At 43.1% G+C, this 24,246-nt stretch overlaps 1 protein-coding gene and 1 pseudogene across 2 annotated transcripts in view; one reads left to right on the top strand and one right to left on the bottom strand.

Moving 5' to 3' along the window:
* KIF16B (kinesin family member 16B) overlaps positions 1–24,246 on the bottom strand; it is a 306,377-nt gene that overhangs the window by 264,632 nt on the left and 17,499 nt on the right. The gene's annotated exons all lie outside the window — the stretch shown is intronic.
* Positions 11,122–12,663, top strand: LOC148163574 (UTP--glucose-1-phosphate uridylyltransferase pseudogene; annotated as a pseudogene).

The following is a 24,246-nucleotide window of genomic DNA, read 5'->3' as shown; positions in this document are numbered from 1 at the left end:
GGATAGACGGCGGGGGAGGGGGCCTCTGTTGGCCACTACCGTTAAGTGATAGAGCCACGGAGCACAAAATCGGAACTTTTAGAAGCCGGCTCCTCTGAGGGACGTCCCTCCAGTGGCTAAGCGGGGCGGGGGGGGGGGGGGGAACCCTCGCGGGACAGTGTGGTCTCAGGACCCTCGGGGTCACAGAAAGACCGGGGATGCCTGAGTGCAGCAGAGCTCCCAGGTATTGGAGCAAGGAAGCCGGCTGCAGAGACGGAGCGGAGGGGTTGCCATAAACTGTGATATGCGGCCCAGTCGGGCCACTACTCCTCCAGCAGGGACCCCACAAGTGGCAGAGCCGGGGAGACTCCCCTCCCTGACCCGGGAGGAGCAGCGCGTAGCACACCACAGGGATCTGCTGGGTTTGGAGACTCCACACGGGGTCAAGTGCCAGAGATAGAAACGCTCGGTCACAGGCCGGGTGAGCACGGAGTACGGCCGGAGACTAGGGAGACGGGAGTGAGGGCTTTTCTCTGGGGGCGCACTGAGGAGTGGGGCCCCGAGTTCTCAGCTCCTCCGGGTGGAGATTGGGAGGCCACCATTTTCACCCTGGTCCTCCAGAGCTGTACCAGAGCTTGCAGGGAACAAAAGTCCTGAGAGCAAACCCGAGCAGATTTCTTAGCCCGGACCGACAGGGGCGGGGCAATTCTGCCTCCCGCAAAGACATTTGGGAACCACGGCAACAGGCCCCTCCCCCAGAAGATCAGCACCAACAGCCAGCAAGCCAAGACCAAGTTTACCGATCAAGGAGAACGGGAGAACTCCAGCGCTAGGGGAATACTGCACACAGAATTCATGGCTTTTTTTTACCATGATTCATTAGTTTCTCAAAGTTAACTTTTTTAACTTTTTTTTAATTTTTCTTTTTCCCTTTTTCAACCAACATCTTATCAATCCCGTTTTTAAAACATTTTTTATTTTTCATTTTTAGAGTCATATTTTATCCCTTCATAGTAGTTACCCTTATTTTTGGCATATATATATATATATATATATATATATATATATATATATAGAAGTTGTTCTCTCTTTAAAATTTTGAGATACAGTTTCTTCTAACAGATCAAAATATACCCTAAATCACTAGTGTATGGCTTTGTTCTAGTCTCCTGCCTGATCACAATCTCTCCCTTTTTTTTTTAAATCTTCTTCTTTCTTTGTTCAAACGTCTTATCGTATCAATTCCTTTTATAAAATCTTTTATAATTTTCATCTTTATAGTCATCTTCCATCCCTTCATTGTATCAACCCTTATTTTGTACATATATAAGTCTTTCTTCCTTTAAAATTTTAGGAGGCACTTTTTTCTAACAGACCAAAATACACCCAAAATCTAGTGTGTGGCACTGATCTATGCACTAGCCTGATCATATCTGATCATATTCGGGTTTTTTTGTATTGTTCTGTTTTTGTTTTTATCTTTTTCTTTTTGGTTTTTTTTCTTTCTTTCTTTCTTTTCTCTTTCTTTTTTCTTTCTTTCCCTTTCTTTTCCCCTGGTTTCAGATCTTTTCTGATTTGTATAGAGTATATTTGCTGGGGACGTTGTTAACCTGTTAGCATTCTGTTCTCTCATTCATCTATTCTCCTCTGGACAAAATGACAAGACGAAAAAAATCACCTCAGCAAAAAGAACAAGAGATAGTACGGTCACCCAGGGACCTACTCAATACGGACATTAGTACGATGTCGGACCTAAGAGTTCAGATTCATGACTTTAAAGATACTACCTGGGCTTGAAAAAAGCGTGGAAGTTATTAGAGAAACCCTTTCTGGAGAAATAAAAGAACTAAAATCTAACCAAGTCGAAATCAAAAAGGCTATTGATGAGGTGCAATAAAAAATGGGGGCACTAACTGCTAAGATACATGAGGCAAAAGAGAGAATCAGCGATACAGAAGACCAAATGATGGAAAATAAAGAGGCTGAGAAAAAGAGAAACAACTACAGGATCACGAGGGCAGAATTCGAGAGATAAGCGATACGATAAGACAAAACAACATTAGAATAATTGGGATCCCAGAAGAAGAAAGAGAGGGGCAGAATGTATATTGGAGCAAATAACAGCAGAGAACTTCCCTAAGGTGGGGAAGGAAACAGACATCAAAATCCAGGAGGCACAGAGAACCCCTCTCAAAATCAATAAAAATAGGTCGACACCCCGACATCTAATAGTAAAACTTACGAGTCTCAGAGACAAAGAGAAAATCCTGAAAGCAGCTCGGGAGAAGAGATACGTAACCTACAATGGTAGAAATATTAGATTGGCAACAGACCTATCCACAGAGACCTGGCAGGCCAGAAAGGACTGGCATGATATCTTCAGAGCACTAAACGAGAAAAATATGCAGCCAAGAATACTATATCCAATTAGGCTCTCATTGAAAATTGAAGGAGAGATAAAAAGCTTCCAGGACAAACAAAAACTAAAGGAATTTGCAAACACGAAACCAGCCCTCCAAGAAATATTGAAAGGGGTCCTCTAAGCAAAGAGAGAGCCTAAAAGCAGCACAGATCAGAAAGGAACACAGACAATATACAGTAACAGTCACCTTACAGGCAATATAATGGCACTAAATTCATACCTTTCAATAGTTACCCTGAATGTAAATGGGCTAAATGCCCAAATCAAAAGACACAGGCTATCAGATTGGATTAAAAAACAAGACCCATCAATATGCTGTCTGCAAGAGACTCATTTTAGACCCAAAGACACCCCCAGATGGAAAGTGAGGGGGTGGAAAACCATTTACCATGCGAATGGACACCAAAAGAAAGCTGGGGTGGCAATCCTTATATCAGACAAATTAGATTTTAAAAGAAAGATTGTAATAAGAGATGAGGAAGGACACTATATCCCACTTAAAGGGTCTATCCAACAAGAAGATCTAACAATTATAAATACCTATGCCCCTAACATGGGAGCAGCCAATTACATAAGGCAATTAATAACAAAAGTGAAGAAACACATTGACAACAATACAATAATACTGGGGGACTTAAACACCCCCCTCACTGAAATGGACAGATCATGTAAGCAAAAGATCAACAAGGAAATAAAAACTTTAAAAGACACACTGGACCAAATGGACTTCACAGACATATTCAGAACATTCCATCCCAAAGCAACGGAATACACATTCTTCTCTAGTGCCCATGGAACATTCTCCAGAATTGATCACATCCTAGGTTACAAATCAGGTCTCAACCGGTACCAAAAGACTGGGATTATTCCCTGCATATTTTCAGACCACAATGCTTTGAAACTAAAACTCAATCACAAGAGGAAAGTCGGAAAGAACTCAAATACATGGAGGCTAAAGAGCTTCCTACTAAAGAATGAATGGGTCAACCAGGAAATTAAAGAAGAATTAAAAAAATTCATGGAAACCAATGAAAATGAAAACACAACTGTTCAAAATTGTTGGGATACAGCAAAGGCAGTCCTGAGAGGAAAGTATATAGCAATACAAGCCTTTCTCAAGAAACAAGAAAGGTCTCAAATATACAACCTATCCCTACACCTAAAGGAGCTGGAGAAAGAACAGCAAAGAAAGCCTAAACCCAGCAGAAGAGAAATAATAAAGATCAGAGCAGAAATCAATGAAATAGAAACCAAAAGAACAGTAGAAGAGATCAACGAAACTAGGAGCTGGTTCTCTGAAAGAATTAACAAGATTGATAAACCCCTGGCCAGACTTATCCAAAAGAAAAGAGAAATGACCCAAATCAACAAAATCATGAGAGAGAGGAGAGATCACAACCAACACCAAAGAAATACAAATAATTATAAGAACATATTATAAGCAACTCTATGCCAGCAAATTAGATAACCTGGAAGAAATGGGCGCATTCCTAGAGATGTAGCAACTACCAAAATTGAACCAGAAGAAATAGAAAACCTGAACAGACCTATAACCATTAAGGAAATTGAAGCAGTCATCAAAAATCTCCCAACAAAAGCCCAGGGCCAGATGGCTTCCCAAGGGAATTCTATCAGACATTTAAAGAATTAATACCTATTCTCCTGAAACTGTTCCAAAAAATAGAAATGGAAGGAAAACTTCCAAACTCATTTTATGAGGCCACCATTACCTTGATCCCAAAACCAGACAAAGACCCCATCAAAAAGGAGAATTACAGACCAATATCCTTGATGAACATGGATGCAAAAATTCTCACCAAAATACTAGCCAATAGGATCCAACAGTAAAGGGATTATCACCATGACCAAGTGGGATTTATCCCTGGGCTGCAAGGCTGGTTCAACATCCGCAAATCAATCAACGTGATACAATACATTAACAAAAGAAAGAACAAGAATCATATGATCCTCTCAATAGATGCAGAAAAAGCATTTGACAAAGTACAGCATCCTTTCTTGATCAAAACTCTTCAGAGTATAGGGATAGAGGGTACATACCTCAATATCATAAAAGCCATCCATGAAAAACCTACAGCGAATATCATTCTCAATGGGGAAAAGCTGAGAGCTTTTCCCCTAAGGTCAGGAACGCGACAGGGATGTCCACTATGACCACTGCTATTCAACATAGTATTAGAAGTCCTAGCCACAGCAATCAGACAACAAAAAGAAATCAAAGGCATCCAAATCGGCAAAGAGGAAGTCAAACTCTCACTCTTTGCAGATGATATGATACTATTTGTGGAAAACCCAAAAGACTCCACCCCAAAACTGCCAGAACTCATACAGGAATTCAGTAAAGTAGCAGGATATAAAATCAATACACAGAAATCAGTGGCATTCCTATACACCAACAACAAGACAGAAGAGAGACAAATCAAGGAGTCGATCCCATTTACAATTGCACCCAAAACCATAAGATACCTAGGAATAAATCTAACCAAAGAGGCAAAGGATCTGTACTCATAAAATACTCATGAAAGAAATTGAGGAAGACACAAAGAAATGGAAAAACGTTCCATGTTCATGGATTGGAAAAACAAACATTGTGAAGATGTTAATGCTACCTAGAGCAATCTACACATTCAATGCAATCCCCATCAAAATACCATCCACTTTTTTCAAAGAAATAGAACAAATAATCCTAAAATTTGTAAGGAACCAGAAGAGACCCCGAATAGCCAGAGGAATATTGAAAAAGAAAAGCAAAGTTGGCGGCATCACAATTCCGGACTTCTAGCTCTATTTCAAAGCTGTCATCATCAAGACAGTATGGTCCTGGCACAAAAACAGACACACAGATCAATGGAACAGAATAGAGAGCCCAGAGATGGACCCTCAACTCTATGGTCAACTCATCTTTGACAAAGCAGGAAAGAATGTCCAATGGAAAAAAGACAGTCTCTTCAACAAATGGTGTTGGGAAAATTGGACAGCCACATGCAGAAGAATGAAACTGGACCATTTCCTTACACCACACACAAAAATAGACTCCAAATGGTTGAAAGACCTAAACGTGAGACAGGAGTCCATCAAAATCCTAAAGGAGAACACAGGTAGCAACGTCTTCGACCTTAGCCGCAGCAACTTCTTCCTAGAAACATCGCCAAAGGCAAGGGAAGCAAGGGCAAAAATGAACTATTGGGATTTCATCAAGATAAAAAGCTTTTGCACAGCCAAAGAAACAGTCCACAAAACCAAAAGACAACCGACAGAATGGGAGAAAATATTTGCAAATGACATATCAGATAAAGGGCTAGTATCCAAAATCTATAAAGAACTTATCAAACTCAACACCCAAAGAACAAATAATCCAGTCAAGGAATGGGCAGAAGACATGGGCAAACATTTTTCCAAAGAAGACATCCAAATGGCCAACAGGCACATGAAAAAGTGCTCAACATCGCTCGGCATCAGGGAAATCCAAATCAAAACCTCAATGAGATACCACCTCACACCAGTCAGAAGAGTTAAAATTAACAAGTCAGGAAACGACAGATGTTGGCGGGGATGCGGAGAAAGGGGAACCCTCCTACACTGTTGGTGGGAATGCAAGCTGGTGCAGCCACTCTGGAAAACAGTATGGAGGTTCCTCAAACAGTTGAAAATAGAGCTACCATACGATCCAGCAATTGCACTACTGGGTATTTACCACAAAGACACAAACGTAGGGATCCGAAGGGGTACGTGCACCCCAATGTTTATAGCAGCAATGTCCACAATAGCCAAACTGTGGAAAGAGCCAAGATGTCCATCAACAGATGAATGGATAAAGAAGATGTGGTATATATACACAATGGAATATTATGCAGCCATCAAAATGAATGAGATCTTGCCATTTGCAAGGACGTGGATAGAACTGGAGGGTGTTATGCTGAGTGAAATAAGTCAATCAGAGAAAGACATGTATCATATGACCTCACTGATATGAGGAATTCTTAATCTCAGGAAACAAACTGAGTGTTGCTGGAGTGGTGGGGGTGGGAGGCATGGGGTGGCTGGGTGATAGACATTGGGGAGGGTATGTGCTATGGTGAGCACTGTGAATTGTGCAAGACTTTTGAATCACAGATCTGTACTTCTGAAACAAATAATGCAACGTATGTTAAGAAAAAAGAAAAAGAAGAAGATAGCAGGAGGGGAAGAATGAAGGGGAGTAAGTTGGAGGGGGAGACGAACCATGAGAGACGATGGACTCTGAAAAACAAACTGAGGGTTCTAGAGGGGAGGAGGGTGGGGGGATGGGTTAGCCTGGTGATGGGTATTAAAGAAGGCACATTCTGCGGGGAGCACTGGGTGTTATGCACAAACAATGAATCATGGAACACTACATCAAGAACTAATGATGTAATGTATGGTGATTAACATAACAATAAAAAAATTAAAAAAAATAAAATAAGATTGTTTTTCAAAGTGACGTAAAACACATCAGTGTCAAAAAAAAAAAAAAGCTTGAAGTACAGGTCATATATTCACTGTTAAAAAATAAGATAAAAATAAAAATTAAAATAAAATGACCTAAAACTCAAAAGTAAGCTGAGGCAAGTGACCCTAACTGTGCATCGGCGGCACACAGTGAAAGACAATGTCAGTCCTGACCGGATGCTGGAATCTGACTGTAGAATGTAGTGGGGTGTTGGCCCAAGGAGAAAAAGAATTGTAAAGAAATCAAAGCCCTTTCAGTAATCAGATTTTTGCCGGTAAAGTAACCATTATCATTCAGAGACTTCTGTTTGTGCACTGTGGGATAATACCTGATTAATTATGGTGGTGGCCTTGAGAACCAAGGTTTTTGGATAAACGGAGAAACAAACATAAGATGGATGAGGTCAAGTAAAATCATAAACTTTATCTGAAATTGAAAAAGGAAAAGAAATTTACTCCCTAGCTTTGTCCTCTGAAAAGGCCTAGAATCTCATGCCCAAATTATAGTCTCTAAATTTCATTTACAGTCAGGGCTGTTAGGAGAACAACTCAATCCAAATGTTTGAACTATCTTGTTATGCAAGAAACCAGGAAGCTATCACATCAAAAGTTACTGGTTTGTCCAAGTTGTCCATAGGCAACTTCTAATATGGCTCCTGGTGATCCCTATCCTCCAGGTGTCTGTGACCCTGTGTGATCCCCTGCCCCGGGGAGTGGGCTGGACCTAGCAATTCAATTCCACTGATTACAACACTAAGACCCCCCCAAAGTGATAGTCTGTTGCTTCCTAGTTAGGATTACAAGAAGATTCTGATTTCTGACTTGCTGGCGCTCCTGTGTGTGTGTCTCTGTCTCTAAGTCCTGGCAATGGGGACAGCCACGCACCACACTGGGAGACTTCGGCAGAGACTCACGTGGCAACAAACTGTGGTCGGTCAGGCAGCCACCTGAGTGAGCCTGGGAGTGCCCCTTCCCCAGCCAGGCTGGAAGGCCCTGGACTGCAGCCTTGAGAGACCCTGAGTGGGTCAGAGGACCCAAGTAAAGCCCACCCCAACTCCTGACTCACAGAAACGGTGAGATAATAGATGGTTGTTATAAGACCCTAAATTGGGAGTTTAGGGGCCTTAAGCCCCTAAGTTGTGTTACACAGTGAGAAATCACCAATAAGAGCCAGGTCAGAAGGACTCAGGAGCCAACCTGAACTAAGTTCCCACCGGCCAAATCCGAGCAGCAGAGAATGGTAACTGCAAAAGACTGAAACACATGAAATATGCATCAACTTATGAACTCATAATTTAAAACATAAAAACCGAATGGTCCCCTTTGGAGAATCAAGAGTCAACTCATTATTTTAAAAACTAGTAAGTAGGGGCGCCTGGATGGCTCAGTCGGTTAAGCGTCAGACTCTTGATATTGGCTCAGGTCATGATCTCAGGGTCCTGGGATCGAGCTCCACTGAGTGTGGAGCCTGTTTGAGATTCCCTCTCTCCCTCCACCCTTCCCCCCAACCTGTAAAAGCACACTCTCTCTCTCTGTCTCTAAAATAAATAAAAATCTTTAAAAAAAAAACCCAGTATATAAAAGGGAAGACTCAAGCATTTGCCCTGCATTTCCTAAACAATTAAGTGTTTTTAATTTTAAGTTTAACCAAATAGTTGTTTGGGAAAGTTCCTCTTTTTAGAGTATTCTATCTTATAAATGAAGAAGGAGTGACAGAATTAGAATGTCAGAACTTTGCAACTCCGGTGTATTCGTGGCTCCAGGCAGTGACCATCAGTGGCTGCTAACTCCACCACTAGGAGACAACCAGACATGCTGTCCATCAGAACTGAAACACCAACACCTCTGCCGCAGAAATCTTGTCCCTGGCCCACGGAAAAGGCCAGACTCTGATCTAGAGCTGATGGATAGTGAATGCCAGGAAACACAGGGGGCAGGGGGAACACATCAAACAATACCAGAGACGCAATCAGCAAAATCCAGCTTCTGGGAATGGCAGCAGGTAAGTGACCCAGCCTATTCAATAACAAGAACAATAAATTGCAAGGAGTATAAAGATGGAAGGGTAACCTATAGATTGAAAAAAGGCTTTAAAGACCTATCATCCAGGGACACCTGGATGGCTTAGTCGGTAAAGCACCTGTCTTCAGCTCGGATCATGATGATCCCGGGATCCTGGGATCGAATCCCATATCGGGCTCTTTGCTCAGAGAGGGGCCTGCTTCTCCCTCTGCCTGCTGATACCCCCTGCTTGTGTTCTCTCTCTCTCTCTCTGACAAATAAATAAAATCCTTAAAAAAAAAAAAACCTATCAACCAATGGGATTTCAGTGCAAAGAGAAAAGGCATTTTTAGAAATTATAAGATATCTAGGGAAATCTTAACACTGACTAAATACAAATTTGATATTAAGGAATTATTACTACCATTTTTGGTGTGATGATGATATTGTGATGATTTTTTTTAAAGTCTTAACCTTTTAGAGACACACATTGAAATAGTTATGAATGAAATAATATGATGTCTGGGAATTCCTTTAAAATAATCCTAGGGTGGGGGAAGCAGGTGTCCTGGCAACCTCAGGATGAACGGGCAGAATAAATACCAGCCAGAATAATGAAATCCAAACAGTATGTTGTAAACACCATTCAAGAACTACAATGGATTCCCATTGCCTGATCTAACTTTCCAAGCCAGTCTGAAGAAGTATAGGCCTGGATGAACAGACCAGTAGCTTAAAAGACAAATAAATGGAATTCCCCTCCACCACCACCATGTTCACAGTGCCCAGATCTTGGGTAGCTCCATTTTGGACCCAAAAGTGAGAACTGCCTTGAGATCGCCCCATGTTCATGTGGCCATAAAATAAATACTTCACAAAATTAACCCCTTTCTTACAGCATGCAACTACCAAAAGTAGGTCCTGCCCACAGCACGAGAACTACACAATTAGTTTAATTAACACCATGGGCTGCCACATCTCGATCCCTCCCATTCCCACATGGGTCATTTCTCTGTCCCTAACCAAATGTGTCTAGATCTTCTGCTTTAAAACCACTATTTTCAACAAATACCTGCTGGGAGCACACAATCATCCAGGGATGGAAGATCAGAAGGGACCCCAACAGGTGCTCACACTACTTGTCAATTCTTACTTATAAAACATGAAGGAATGCAACTCACACCGTGCCCACCGCTCTTGCTGGAAGTCAGAGGCAAAGTAATTCCAAGGCTCATAGCCTTATACCTTTGGAGCGGCGCAAGTTTAAGGGCCCTTCGAATGATCATTTATTCTTCCCTTGTAGGTAACCACGGCAGTATCTCCCTAGTTTTAAATTAAAATCCATGCTATAAAAATACTAGAGAAGACACCGACTTAAAGACCATTATGTCCTAGGAGCATCTATTAGCCACTTCTGAAACCTGAAGATGCTGGGTGGGTTTCAAAGTGTTCACAACCTTAAAATCATCTGCACAGCGATGTGGCAGTGGGAGGGGGAAGGTGGCAGGTTCACTGTTCTGAGGGTCCATAGCTTTCTTCACTTTCGCAAAGAGCTCTGTACCCCCAAAAGACAGCAGCTCCAGCTCAGGAACCAGCAGCATTGGTAGCCCCGGGGGCTTGTTAGAAAGGAGGGATCTCAGGCCCCACCACAGACCTACTGAATGGGAACCTGCGCTGTAACAAGAGCCCTTAATGATTCCAATGAACATGAAAACTTGGAAAGCACTGTGCTGACATTATCTTAATCTGACAGAGTGATAACTGGCCTTATCTTTACTTTCAGGAGACATACTCCATAATGTTATCTACTTTGTACACTGGGAAGGCACTACCTTTGTACTTTGACCTTTAAGTTCTACTTGTAAAGTCACATGGCAGAATACGGGTACAATCTAAATCAGCTGACACTGTCTCTACTCTTGGCTCGTAAGTTGTACTGTGGCTTCTGACCGAAAACAAGTGTCTGACTTACTGGGGCCTAAGAAGTCATCTGAGTGTTATGACCTCCAGATGACCTCATTCCCAGCACCCTGCCAACCTATCAGCTTCTAGGCCTTTCTATACCCAGACTGTTTCCCAATGTCAAGGTGAGGTTGCCACCAATAGCTTGAAGTCATTCGTAAAAAGAATAAGGGTAAGGGAATAACTAAGGGGAAAAAATGGCCTGGGGACAGAATCTTAAAAAACCCAGGGAGTAAGAGAAGAAAGGAGGAGCCAGTTATGGTAATGGAGGCATGGCTCAGAGAGATCTTAGCAAAGCCATGTCTCAAGATGATGCTTCTCAGTTCCAAAAAGTCATTCAACAAGATCTTCGAAGAAGGAACTAGAAAAAAATACCACAGCACCATCACATGAGTTTGAGCACACTAAAGAAAAAACCTTAATGGATTTTCAGAAGCTGTTTCATAGATTTTTTGCAAGAAAAGGGACCTTCTGTGGATCGGGGGAAAATCCAGGGACTTCCAGAAGATTCGATGCAGCCCTACGAAGAGATGAGGGCCAGGGCTTACCTAATCATATTTATCTTCTGTGCTGAACCAGCTGGTGGTGGTAAAACTCAATGGCACTTTGAGGACCAGCATGGGCTGCAAAAGCCCAAAAAGTCAGACAGGTGTGCAAAATCAGAATATCTTTTTAGATGTGACCATTCAGCAAACTGAACATCTGAACAAAATCTATAATAGAAATGTTCCTCTTATTCTAATGAGCTAATGAGCACTCTTAATACAAATGAAGATACAAAAATAAATACTAGAGAAAAACAAACATTTCATTTGAAAAATCTACATTTTTAATCAAAGCAGGTACCCAAGGATTAATAAAGAATCCTGATTGCCTGCAGCAAAGAATGTATCTTACTCAGGGGAAAACACAGAAGCTTGGTACCCCAGGTCATGGTGACATTTACGCCAGTTTCTACAACTCTGGTTTGCTCGATACCCTTCTGGGAGAAGGCAAAGAATATATTTCTGTGTCTGATGTAGATAATCTGGGTGTCACGGTGGAGCTTTATGTTCTTAACCATCTAATGAACCCAGCCAATGAACTTGTCATGGAAGTCACAAATAAAACACATGCAGCTGTAAACAGTGGGACACTCAGTATGAAGTCTGGTGACTGATGGAAATCGCTCAAGGGCCAAAAGCACATGTTGATGAGTTTGAGTCTTATGAAAATTCAAAATATTTAATGCCAACAACCTGAGATCCGTATCTCTCTTGCAGCAGTTGAAAAGGCTGCAGGAGCAGAAGGCTATTGACACGGAAATCACTGTAAATCCAGGGACTGGATGGAGGGCTAAATGTCACTCAGTCAGAAACTGCAGTGCAGGCTACCTGGAAAAGGTTTTAAAACTCTAGGTATTTATGTTCCTACAAGGCAGTTTCTGCCTGTCAAAACCACACCAGATCTCTCGCTTGTGATGTCAAATCTCTTACAGTCTTAATGCAGGATCTCTGACACGTGGAAAGTGGGAACTGTCCTCCAGTGCCCTCGGTTAAATTAGGCAGTTCCTTCACCAAGATTCGGGATTACCTAAGGAGGTCTGAAAGTATACCAGATATGCTTGAAGTGGATCAGCTCACAGTTCCAGGGGACGGGCCATGTGCGAGGATGTTTCGTTAAAGGGAACGGTTATCAGCGCTGTTAATCATGGTGACTGAGGTGACATTGCGCCTGCAGGAGTACTGGAGAACACGATTCTGTCTGGGAACCTTCATATCCTGGACCACAGAAATGACAAATACTGTGTACACTTCATGCTGATTATGGGCTAAATAGTTTCTTACAAGAAAATGTCCTCGAGGATTCTAAAATAGACAGGTACTTTATACCGTCTTACTGCTGTGTTAATTTTTAGTTTTCTGCAATATGATTTTAGTCTAAGAAAGGCACAGATGGAAGCAATGCTTTTCTTCTCTGAAGATCTTGAAAGTTCATCTTAAAGCGCAATACAGCTTAATCTTAAAACTGGGGCAGCTCTGCTGGAAAATCTTTTAACAGAGGCCTCAGTGGTGGTCACTCTAAATTGCTTGTGATTCAAAAAATAAAGTTGTGAAGCAATAAACATTTTTAAAAATAATAATCACAGGTCATCAAGATTAGGTGGAGGCCCTCTGTTCCAGAAAGAAAATTGCACACGCAACAATTTCTTAGATTGCTTCCTTTTTTTTTTTAAAGATTTTATTTATTTATTTTTCCAAGAGAGCACAAAAGAGAGCACAAGCGGGGAAGGGAGGGAAGCAGACTCTCCACTGAGCAGGGAGCCTGATGTGGGACTCGATCCCAGGACACTGGGATTATGACCTGAGCCAAAGGCAGACCCTCAACCGACCGAGCCACCCAGGTGCCCAGATTGCTTCCTTCCTGAGCCTAAAAACTAAAACTATAAGAAAAAGGTATATCTTTACTCCAAAAGTATTAGCATTTATAACAAAAATGCTGGATTTTAAGCCATACAGAGCAAATTTCACTCTAGTTACTGAAAATACCCATGGAAAAGCCACTGTAATCTCCACAAAAGGCTTATAATGGTTGGAATTATTAAATGTTGAAACTATGAATACCCTTTGGTGTATTTATCCATTGTAGATTCCAGGAGAGTTGTCAAACTTCCAAATATTCCAGAGATGAAAGAAAGAAGAAGGAAGGCTCCAGTCCCCTCTTTCCCTCCACACCCTGCTGATCAATTCTGCTCAGCCCCTTGTCCACTGGAGACAGTCTACTGCCCATGGCCTTCACTTCACCGCCGAGCCTTTAACTATCAAAGGTGACTTCAGGGTCCATGTGACACTCCATCCAACAGCCTTACCTCCACTCCCTCATCCCCACAGCCAACAGTCAGTTACCTAGTCCTGTGCAATCGATAGCTCATCTACCGACCTTGGCCACATGCCACATCTCCCTGCTCCACAGACACTGTCCCAGCTGGAGCCACCACCACCTCTCCAGTGTCTTTGCCTCCAGCCTTGTCCCTTCCCACCCACACTCTACCCTGCTGTCAGAGGGATTCCTCCAAACCCACATCTCACCGTAAGGCTCCTGCACTTTAACTCCTTCAGTGACTTCTCAAAGGCTCTAGGATAAAATCCAGCTCCCAGCAGTACACAAAGTCCTTCCCGCTCTGACCCCAACTAATGTTGCCATTCAACAATGTATCAATCCCATCCCTGTCTGGTCTGGCCCGCTCCCAGCCATCCATCCAGACTCAGCTCAGACCTCGCACATCTGGAGGGCCTTCACTGAGCCCTCCATCCCATGCCCTAGTCAGAGGGTCCTCCTCCCTGTCTCACCCACCAGACTCTGAACTTCTTAAAAGTAAGGACTCTACCTGTCTGGGTTTATATCCCCAGGCCCTAGCACAGTACCTGCAACTTTGAGTTACCCATCAAATGGCTGCTAAATGTGATGGGCTGACTCAAAGTTAAATAACTGCCTCTTACCCCAGCCTAGTCTTCTCCACGTGCATCCTCTACTTCATGCCAGCCTCCCTATGAGGGTTCCTGCTATATCACAGTTCTTGGTTCTTGCTCTCGCACAAGCTACGGTGCCATCCAGTTCCTATCCACATTCCAAAGCAAGGCTTGTCTCCAGTCTAATTTGAATCAGCCACCCTTGATAAAACTTCAGAAACATTTCCCTTCATACACCTGCCTGGTTCATCCCACTCACACGGGTCTCATTCCCTGCTGACGTCACCTCTCCAATTAGTCTAGCGAGTCCCAGAGAAGCAAGAACCAGCTTCGTTCACACTCTACAACCTGAATCCACTGAGTACAAGGGCAACACTCACAATGAGTGCTCAGTGCTTTGTCTCTTAATCCTTGGGCTGAAAACTGTAAAACGCCAGGCACTGAGAGTTCCCCCAGCTCAGGTCAATTTTCTCTGACATTTAAGAAATATGGGAAATAAATCTTGACATTTTTCTCATATTGAGGAAAATAAATAATCTTAAAATACTATTTGAACATTGATTTGATAATAGAGCAAAATGAACTATGTCTCTCCCGAGCCACTTTGGTGAATTGGGTTTCTCAACCGAAAAGTCAATTATGGTTCCTTCATATAAATGAGTAATTTATTTGAAAGGTCTGGAAACTAGATCATAAGATGCTACAAACGAACCAGCTAGATTAAGTAGACTGAGTTATAGATCAATACCAGGGGGAGGGAGAAGGAGGAAGGAAGGGAAAAGAGTAAAATGCCCCATCAGAAAAAGAGATGAATTGTGTCAGCTCTCAGATTTGTGCGTAGGAGGAAGCTTATCAGAAAAAAACAACCCTATGTTAATTCAACAATTTTGAAATATTTTTAAATTATTCAGCAATTCAAATTGATTCCAGTTGCTCAGTTGATGGTATTTGGTCACTCCATAATAAACAGCCTGACTGGGTGGTACTGAGATCTCCAAACTAAGAATTATCTAAGAAGATTCTAAAGAGTAGCTTATTCACCCCAAGTTCTAAAGTAAATTAGTATCCCCCAAATTCACCTTAAAACTTACATACTTTGTATATAATTGTAGAATCACTATGTTGTACACCTGAAATTAACATAATATTGTATAACAATCAAACTTCAAAAATATGAACTAATATTTAACTGCCTTCATTTTGGTGGCAGGACACTCAATAGCAAAAATATAAATAAAAAGCCATTTTCTAAAAGAATGTGTGACCTCCATGGGTACTGCAATGGAAAGAAGTCCAAGGAACACTGCTAAGAGGGAGAAAGAACAAGCAGCTGTGTGTAGACCACGATCTGGTTTGCAGTTATGTGGATAAATAAAGCATAAAGAATATGCACTTATATGCTTCCAGATGTGCAAAACATTCCTGAAAATTTCTGAAAGGATAAAGACAAGACTGTTAGTAGTATGAGTAGATCTCGTGCAATATTTGAAAACAGAGTTATACTGTATCCTGATCCCCTACGCTCAATGAATTGCTCAGTCCCTCTGCTCTACCCAATGGCATGTCTCTTTTCCCTGTTATTAGGGCTCAAGATAAAATACAGGACACCCAATTAAGTGTGAATTTCAGAAAAACGCTTTTTTAGCAGGACTATATCCCAAATATTGCATGTGATCTACTCACACTTTATTTTTGCTTGCTACCCCGAACGCCACCATCTCTTAGCCGGGCTGTGCACCCAGCAGGCTCTTCCCCTTAGATGCACAGGTATTCGTCTCCCTTCCTCAAGCCCAGACAGCGACTGAGCAGAGTCCTCACTTTCACCTGCACCCTCAGTACCTGATGCAGCAGCAGAGGCTCCATAAATACAAGTCCCCTCACCTGTGTCTAAGTGTGGAGTCAGGGAGGGCTATTCTCCTGCAACCAGCTTCTCCCTAACCTTTCTGGCTGGTTCTAAGCACCCAGAGAACATGGGACTGCTGACTCCTCTCAGTTGCTCTCCGTGAAATCATAAAAGCCTTTGACTCAGTTTCTGGAGAAAACCCAGGGGAGACAGACACAAAAAAATTCTGGAGTGGGCTTCTCAGGCAATCACCCTGACTTCATTCCAGCTCCTCAGAACACACCTCACCACACAGCCATCAGCCAGAGGTCAGTGGCACCATGACCTACATCCAAAGGCCAACCTCGAGTGGCAGCCAGTGAGAAGTCTGCAGAGCCCCCGCTCCATTCCCCGTGGACTGCCACCATGGACGAGCCAAGGACAGCAGTGCTGTCACAGTCTCGGATGCTAGGAACATCCCGTGTTATGTGAAATGCTCCGCTGACCCCTGCCACAGCTGGAGGGAGCTATGAAGCAGAAACTTTTATTACTATCCCTGGTCTAGAGAGGGTATAAGAAACCTAAGAAGATTAAGCAACAAACCAACTGCTGCAGGCTGGGATCCCAGAGAAGCAGACACTGTGAGGGAGTTTAGCAAGCAGGGTGTTCATTAGGGGTGCCCGGCAGAGCCATGAGCAGGGGCTACTGGGCAAGAAAGAAGGCAGATACTTTTTTTGTTTCCAGCAGAAGGAAGGACAGCCTAACAATCAGAACTATCTCAATACAAATGAGCTGCCTTGATATGCACAGGATCATCCCTGAGGAGGTGGAGGCTGACAAATGCTTATCTGGCATGCCCCGCCCGTATGCGGAGATTTACACAGTCAGTCTTCAGTCTTCAAATATTTAGTGAGTACCTTTCATGCCAGACAATACTCTGGGTGTAGGGGAAAAGAAGTAAACAATACAGACAAGAGTCCTGCAGTCAGCATTTTAGTGACAGGGGAGAAACAAAATAAATACAGTACCATCTTAGATCCTGGTAAGTACTATAAAGAAATGAAAGTATGTCACGAGAGAGAACTGAGCGCAGAGGCAGTGGGAGGCAGGTGGCCCAGTAAAGACCTTTCCAAGGCAGTGATGTGGGAGCAAAGGCCTGACTGCAGCAAGGCCAAGGGCCAGGCAAAGATCTGGGAGGAGCATTCCAGACAAACAGAACAGCAGGACAAAGGCCGAGCAGGAACCAGGCAGGAACCAGTCGGAGGTTTGAGGAGGTAAGAGCAAGAGGCCAGCATGACTGAAGAAGAGAGGGGGTCAAGCAAAACAGGACATGAAGTCACAAAAGCCAGGGGCAAATCACATCGGACTCTGGAACTTACATGTGATAGACCACGGCCACAGGAAGGTATGGGGTCCGGGGAAGTGGCAAAATCGCACACATTTTTAAATGCTCCCTCTACCTGCTGTGCAGGGACTACAGAGGGGCAAGAGGAAAGAAAAGAAGCCACTGAGGAGGGTACTACAGGCCACACAAGAGACACTGGACCAGCGAGGAAGCTTAGCTCCTCTTCACTCCTTCTGAAACCGCACTTCACTAGGTGCTCTCATCCCTTCCTCTGAATCGAGCCCAACCCACCCATCCCCAATTCCAGAACACAACTCCAGATTTGGATTATGCCTTTAGGGTTACCACTGCTGGCTTCTCACTAGGGCTTCCCTTCTGAACACTGGAAACACCATAGTCATTGAAAAACACTGGTAAGTGGGAAGAAAAACGAAGTAGCAAAGGAGCATGAAAACTAAAATCTAATTTGCAGTTAAATAGAAAGGAAGAAGAGAAGAAAAAAATTATGCACGTATACTGAGTATTTTCTCAATTCTCCTAAGGACAGTACATAACTAGTACCATTCTAGAAGCATAGAAGGGAAATTAATTCATTATATATAGTGAGTGGATGCCTTACTCCAGGCATTAGGCATAATTTAATTCTGTCACAGAACCCTGGCCCAGTTGAGGAAAACCAGTTGAGAGCTGAAGAATTTCATGCACTATAAAATTCAAGCCCAAAAGCATAAAGAACTAAATTTTGCTTGAGACTAAAGATGATAATGACACTTTGCAGGGAATTCTGGATATTCCACGGGGAGGAAGGGCCAAGATGGTAAACAGCTTGAGAGCCAAGCTGAGGCTCTTGGCTCAGGGAAATGGAACACTTGACAAGAAGAGGATGGACTCAGGAGAGAGCAGGAGACCTTGCCCATGACCTCAACTCACACGGAGAGAAGGTGAGGCCCCAGGAGGTTAAGGGACTTGCTCAAAGTTGCTACTAGAGTTGGCACTGTGGAAAGTTAAAGGAATTAAGAGTCAATACTCCCGAGCCACAGTGAATGGCTACAGGCTGTGTGCAAAGCTAGAACCCCAAACTTGATTTTAGCTACATCCCCTTGAAAGTGGAGTTAGGTAAGCTTGGGCTCCCACAGGAACATGATGGGCCAGTCTGCACACGTGAGCAATCCACACCAAGAGTACTCTCTAAAGAGGGTGTAAGGTATCTACCCCATCAGACACTGGATCGGGGGCACAAGAAGCCCACCCAGCCTCATCTCCCACACACATCTGCACCACCCAAGCCCCCCATCCCATTCCAAACTGTTCCTTCTTCCAGGACTCACAGCAACCCTCATGCTGTTCCCTCTGCCTGGAATGTTATTTTCTCCTCCATCTCACTTTTCCTTCAAAGTTTTTAAAGATGTCTCCTCCTCTAGGAAGCCTTCCCAAACTCCTCGTAGCCAGTATCTTCTACGTGATATTCCATAACACACCACATCTTCTGTGTGATACTCCCTAACACATACCTTCTGTGTGATATTCCAGAACACACCACAGCAGTTTCTACCTTCTACCTGTTAACTGTTGGGTGACTACATATTTGTCTTCTCTACCAGTCCAGTCACTTCCTGAGGGCAGAGATAATACCTTACTTTTTACATATCCCACGATACCCAGCACTACCCTCACATACAGAAAGCACCTGGATGAATGAACAAATAAGCAATGAAAGAATGAATAAAACAGCTGAACTGAAAACAAGATACTACTCTTGAATTTCAAGCACTAAAATGAAGCTAATGCTTCAAAGCCTATTATACATTTTCAATTTTTAAATGCAGATGTGTTTTCCCTACACATTTCAATTAACCTGGCAGATGTTAACTCCAAAGGAAGAAATGAAGCTCAGCTCTCCCCGAAGACCCACAGCTGTGCTCTGACTCCAGGACCAAGGCAGAGGGAACTTGGGTCTCTTCTGAGTCACAGGACAGAGGAAAAATAAGGATGTGCATATGACCAAATTTCTTCAATACCCTTCTCCAAAACACAGAATCAACAGGTTCATAAAAGAAAAGTGGCAGTTTAAATAGAATGGTGTTAAGTATAAACATCGAGAACTTTACTAATACTTCCTCTTGTTTTCCTACATTCAGATGTTAAGGCAACTATTTAATGTCCAAAGATAGTTTCGTTTAGTGCAGCAGCACCGCGGAACAAAGAAATGAGTTTTCTCTGCTCTTTCCCCACACCATCACTACAACCCTCCTTCCAGATTTATCTCTATTTTAGAAAAATGTTCTTAGTGACAGCTTTTGTAATAAAAATAAAAAAAATACAATAACTGGCTTGTAAAAAGAAGATTGATTCCTTTTACAGCATTGCCAGCTAAATATACCAGATAGGAGAAAGGTATGCTTCAAAATACTAAATTGCAGGACTTTTTCTTCAAGAGACTTCACTTTGAGTTAGAGTGGAATAAGATGCAAGCCCAGATTCTCATGTTGCCAAGCAAAGTGGTTTCGTAATTGTGCAGTGAAGCACTGGGCTTTGGGGACCGGGGTTGAAATCGTGCCTCGAAGCAGCTTGGTGACTTTGGCACCTGATTTAACTTTGCCAAGCCTTGGTTTCCTCTCCTGTAAAGTGACTGAATAAAACCTATCAGACACAGTTGCTTAAAAGTACTGATTGTGCAGCAAGGCTGTGCAGCAAGGCTGTGGGGACTGAGCTAGCCTGATGTATCATTTATTTGCTGAAAGAGGTGTTAGAAGAAAGCAGGCAACACAAGGCCAGGCACACAGCCGACAATCAGTGAGTTCATCTCCATCACAAACCCAAGATCCATCCACGAATCACCAACCCTTATCATGCCTGTGCTGTCTGAGGCACTGGACATAAACCAGTGAACAAAACCGGCACAAAGCCCTGCCCTCCAGGTGGGCAGATCTGTGTTAACAACCTCTCCAGGGCTTTCCCAAAATGAGTGGAAATGAAGGGAATCCAGAAAATACATTTTGCCAAATTTTCTAGCCAGATCTCAGATCTCTAAAAGATGAAGAGCCACCATAGAGTTGATCTTCGTAGGTTTTATTTATGAAATGCTTTATCCTCATCAACACAATCCAGAGGCCACAGTTCATAAAAAAAAATCAGAAACACCAAAATTCTCTCACTTATTTTTAAATACTTGTGAAAGATGTCTAGTTATTCTGACTATATACTGAATGTCCAATCAGAAGACAGGAAACGCACACTGTCCTTCCTGCCCAGCAGCCCCATCCCTCCCTCCCCAAGGGCAAACTTGCAATGCTCGCTTGTGTATAAAAGAGAGCAACAGTGGCTAGAGGCAGGAGTAGGTCAATGGACAAACGCATATGTGTCCGCTGTACAAGGCTCTTGGGGATACAGAAATGTATGATCATAGCTCTTGCCCTTCAACGGCCCACGATCGCCCCACGTGGGTGAGCGCAAACAGGATCTAAAAAGCAAAGCCAGTTGGGGGTTGGATGAGTGGCCCACCCCACCCCAGGCATGGGAGGCCAGACCAAGGAGAGATCTGATTTTGGCTGACGTGGTAAGTAAAATGAAGTCATCCAAAAAGGAAGCCCAATCACTGCCTAAAGCAACAGCCACATTTTTGTATCCTGGGAGACAAGGGGGTAGGTCACCGGACAGTTCTTTTCCAGGATATTCTTGGAACACCAAACTGAGTCACACTGCCTTCCCCGGTGCCTAAACACCGCCAGGCTTGATGAAGAGCTACTCCCTGCCTGCCCTGGCTCTTGCTCTTTTTCAGACCATGCTGGGCAGACATGGAGGATGCTATGCCACATCTGCAATTTCTGAGTTGTGATGCAACACACAAGAGCAAAGCTCCTTCCTACAGAGGAAGAAGCCACACCCCACACTCAGGCAGATTTTCGTTTTGCCATTACGTAGAAACGCCAGGCATCAGTGGAAGGCGAGCCCACTGGCACCATCCTAGGAATCCAGCAGCTGGAGAATCACCAGTAATCACACTCCCAGCTAGGACTCCCAACCCAGGAGCTCCCCAGCTTTGCTGCCCACAGGAATCTCTCAGGGGCTTTAAAATTCCTGATGCCCAGCTACAGCCCATACCAGTTAAATCCACTCTCTGGGGCGGGAAGCCATCAGCTGAGATATGAGGCCAGTGTCCTAAACTCCTGGTTTTTCCACTTCCTCCATTAAATGTCTCAGAGGAGCAACCAACCCCCGCCCCCCAACCATCATATGTCACTAGCAAAGCCCAAAGGAGAACACAAACCATGACCATGGACCTGTATGAAACCAGGTAACAGAGGTAGAAAAAGACCAAGAAGGCCACCAAAACCCTCAGCAAAGAGGAAAACGCCTTTGGGCTCAGGCATGCAGTGTGCACACAATCAGAGGGATGTAGCCCAGAGTTTCGGGGTCCAAAGAGCCAGGTTCACATTCTGCATCTCAACTGACCGATGTGTTGATGACCACCTAGCCACCTGCCCATCTGTAAAATGGGGATGAATCTTGCCTTCTCTGCCTGCCTCAGAGGGGGCTACGGGGTTCAGAGAACAGAGTCGAAGCACGCAGAGAAGGACACGTTTATGCAGACACAATCGCTGTCCTTAGCATTACCAGCACTGTTCACAGAAACTACTTTAGAGCTATATCCCCCCACCCATGACACCTCTTTCCTGGTCTTCACAGCAATACGGAAAGGACCAGCATCTCTCAGCATTCAGTGAAACTCAAGGATGCTTATGACACAACAATGGGCCAAACCAAGAGCACTCAAAGATGACAACTCCCCCAAATACTGAAAACACCAATAATGTAGGAAAGTGGTAAGGGGAAATGGTCTGAAGTAAAGAGTTTTAAATAAAGCAAATAAAGGAGAAAGTTGGTTTTTTTTTTAATGCCAGTATAATTAATAAATAGTGCTGTTTTAGTTTCAGGTGTACAATACAGTGATTCAACAATTCTTTTTTTTTTTTTTTAAGATTTTACTTGACAGAGAGAGAGACAACGAAGAGAGGGAACACAAGCAGGGGGAGTGGGAGAGGGAGAAGCAGGCTTCCCGCCGAAAAGGGAGCCCAATGTGGGGCTTGATCCCAGGACCATGGGACCATGACCTGAGCCGAAGGCAGATGCTTAACGACTGAGCCACACGGGCGCCCCCCCCTTTTTTTTTAAGATTTTATTTGACAGCAGTGATTCAACAATTCTATATATTTACTCAGTGCTCATGATATGTGTATTCTTAATCCCCACCACCTATTTCACCCATCCCTCACCCACCTCCCCTCTGGCAACCACCTGTTTATTCTCTATAGTTAAGTCTGTTTTTTGCTTTGTCTCTTTTCTTTGTTCATTTGTTTTGTTTCTTAAATTCTACATGAGTGAAATCATATGGTATTCGTCTTTCTCTGACTGATTTCACTTAGCATTATACTCTCTAGATCCATCCATACTGTTGCAAATGGTAAGATGTCATTCTTTTTTATGGCTGAGTAATATTCCATTGTATATCTATAACCACATCTTCTTTGTCCATTTGTCTAGCTATGGACACCTTGGCTGCTTCCAAATCTTGGTTATTGTAAATAAGGCTGCAATAAACATAGGGGTCCATGTATCTTTTTGAATAATGTTTTCATTTTCTCTGGGTAAACACCCAGTAGTGGGATTACTGGATCATATGGTGATTCTATTTTTAACTTTTTGAGGAACCTCCATACTGTTTTCCACAGTGGCTGCACCAATTTGCATTCCCGCCAACAGTGCACAAGTGTTCCTTTTCCTCCACATCCTCACCAACAATTGTTATTTCCTGTCTTTTCGATATCAGCCATTCTTGCAGGTATGATGTGATACCTCATTGTGGTTTTGGTTTGCCTTTCCCTGATGACAAGGAACATTGAACATCTTTTCCTGTGTCTGGTGGCATTTGTATGTCTTCTTTGGAGAAATGTTCATCCATGTCTTTCACCCATTTTTTAATTGGGTTATTTGTTTTTTTGGTGTTGAGTTATGTAAGTTGGATACTAACCCTTTATCAGATATATCATTTGTAAATATCTTTTCCCATCTGGTACGTTGTCTTTTAAGTTCTGTTGATTGTTTCATTTGCTGTATAGCTTTTTATTTTGAGATAGGGGAGAAATTTTAAACATTCGTTCTAAACCCAATGTTTTTCAGTGGCAACCCAGGACCAGGACTGGTGCACCCTGTGTTCTAAGATACTTTAATTAGATGTCAATACTTTAAAAATACGAAGATATTATGTGAAAAATACGAGGATATTTCATGTCCTGAAATACGAGAGGACATGGCACTCCTGTGTCCACACTCTGCAGGACAGCAGAAAAGGAGCTGATGAGGCCTCCCCCGACAGACCACGCAGGTCAGCGGCTCTCCCACAGCTTCCCAGACAGGGGAGTTGAGACCCCCATAGGAAACTGAAAGACTTCAGAGAAGGGGTTATGCCTCTAACAGCAAAAAAAAAACTTAAAAATGACTAACTGGCAGCGAATCTGAAGACTCTGATTGTGGCTTCTCAACCTTCACCTGCTTTCTGTTGGACTCTGTTATCTTCTCCCACCCATGGTGCCTCTAGGGACAGAGCAATGACAAAGCGGGCTGATGTGATGAAACCAATCAAGCTGACTTTTAACAAAATATGATTTAACCCAGCCAAGAGGAAATAAGGTTTTCTAAGTTCTTCCTTAAGATTTCTTAAAGAAACCAGCAGTGAGGGGCTTTCTCTCTCGTTTCCTTCTCTTTTTAGCATAAACTATACCTC

Source organism: Eumetopias jubatus, unplaced genomic scaffold, assembly GCF_037043125.1.
Source record: "Eumetopias jubatus isolate StellerSeaLion01/CBP00866 unplaced genomic scaffold, mEumJub1_p1.0 scaffold_9, whole genome shotgun sequence".
Classification (NCBI taxonomy): Eukaryota; Metazoa; Chordata; class Mammalia; order Carnivora; family Otariidae; genus Eumetopias; species Eumetopias jubatus.
Note: the sequence above shows the minus strand (reverse complement) of the source record. Positions and strands in the feature narration are given on the sequence as shown.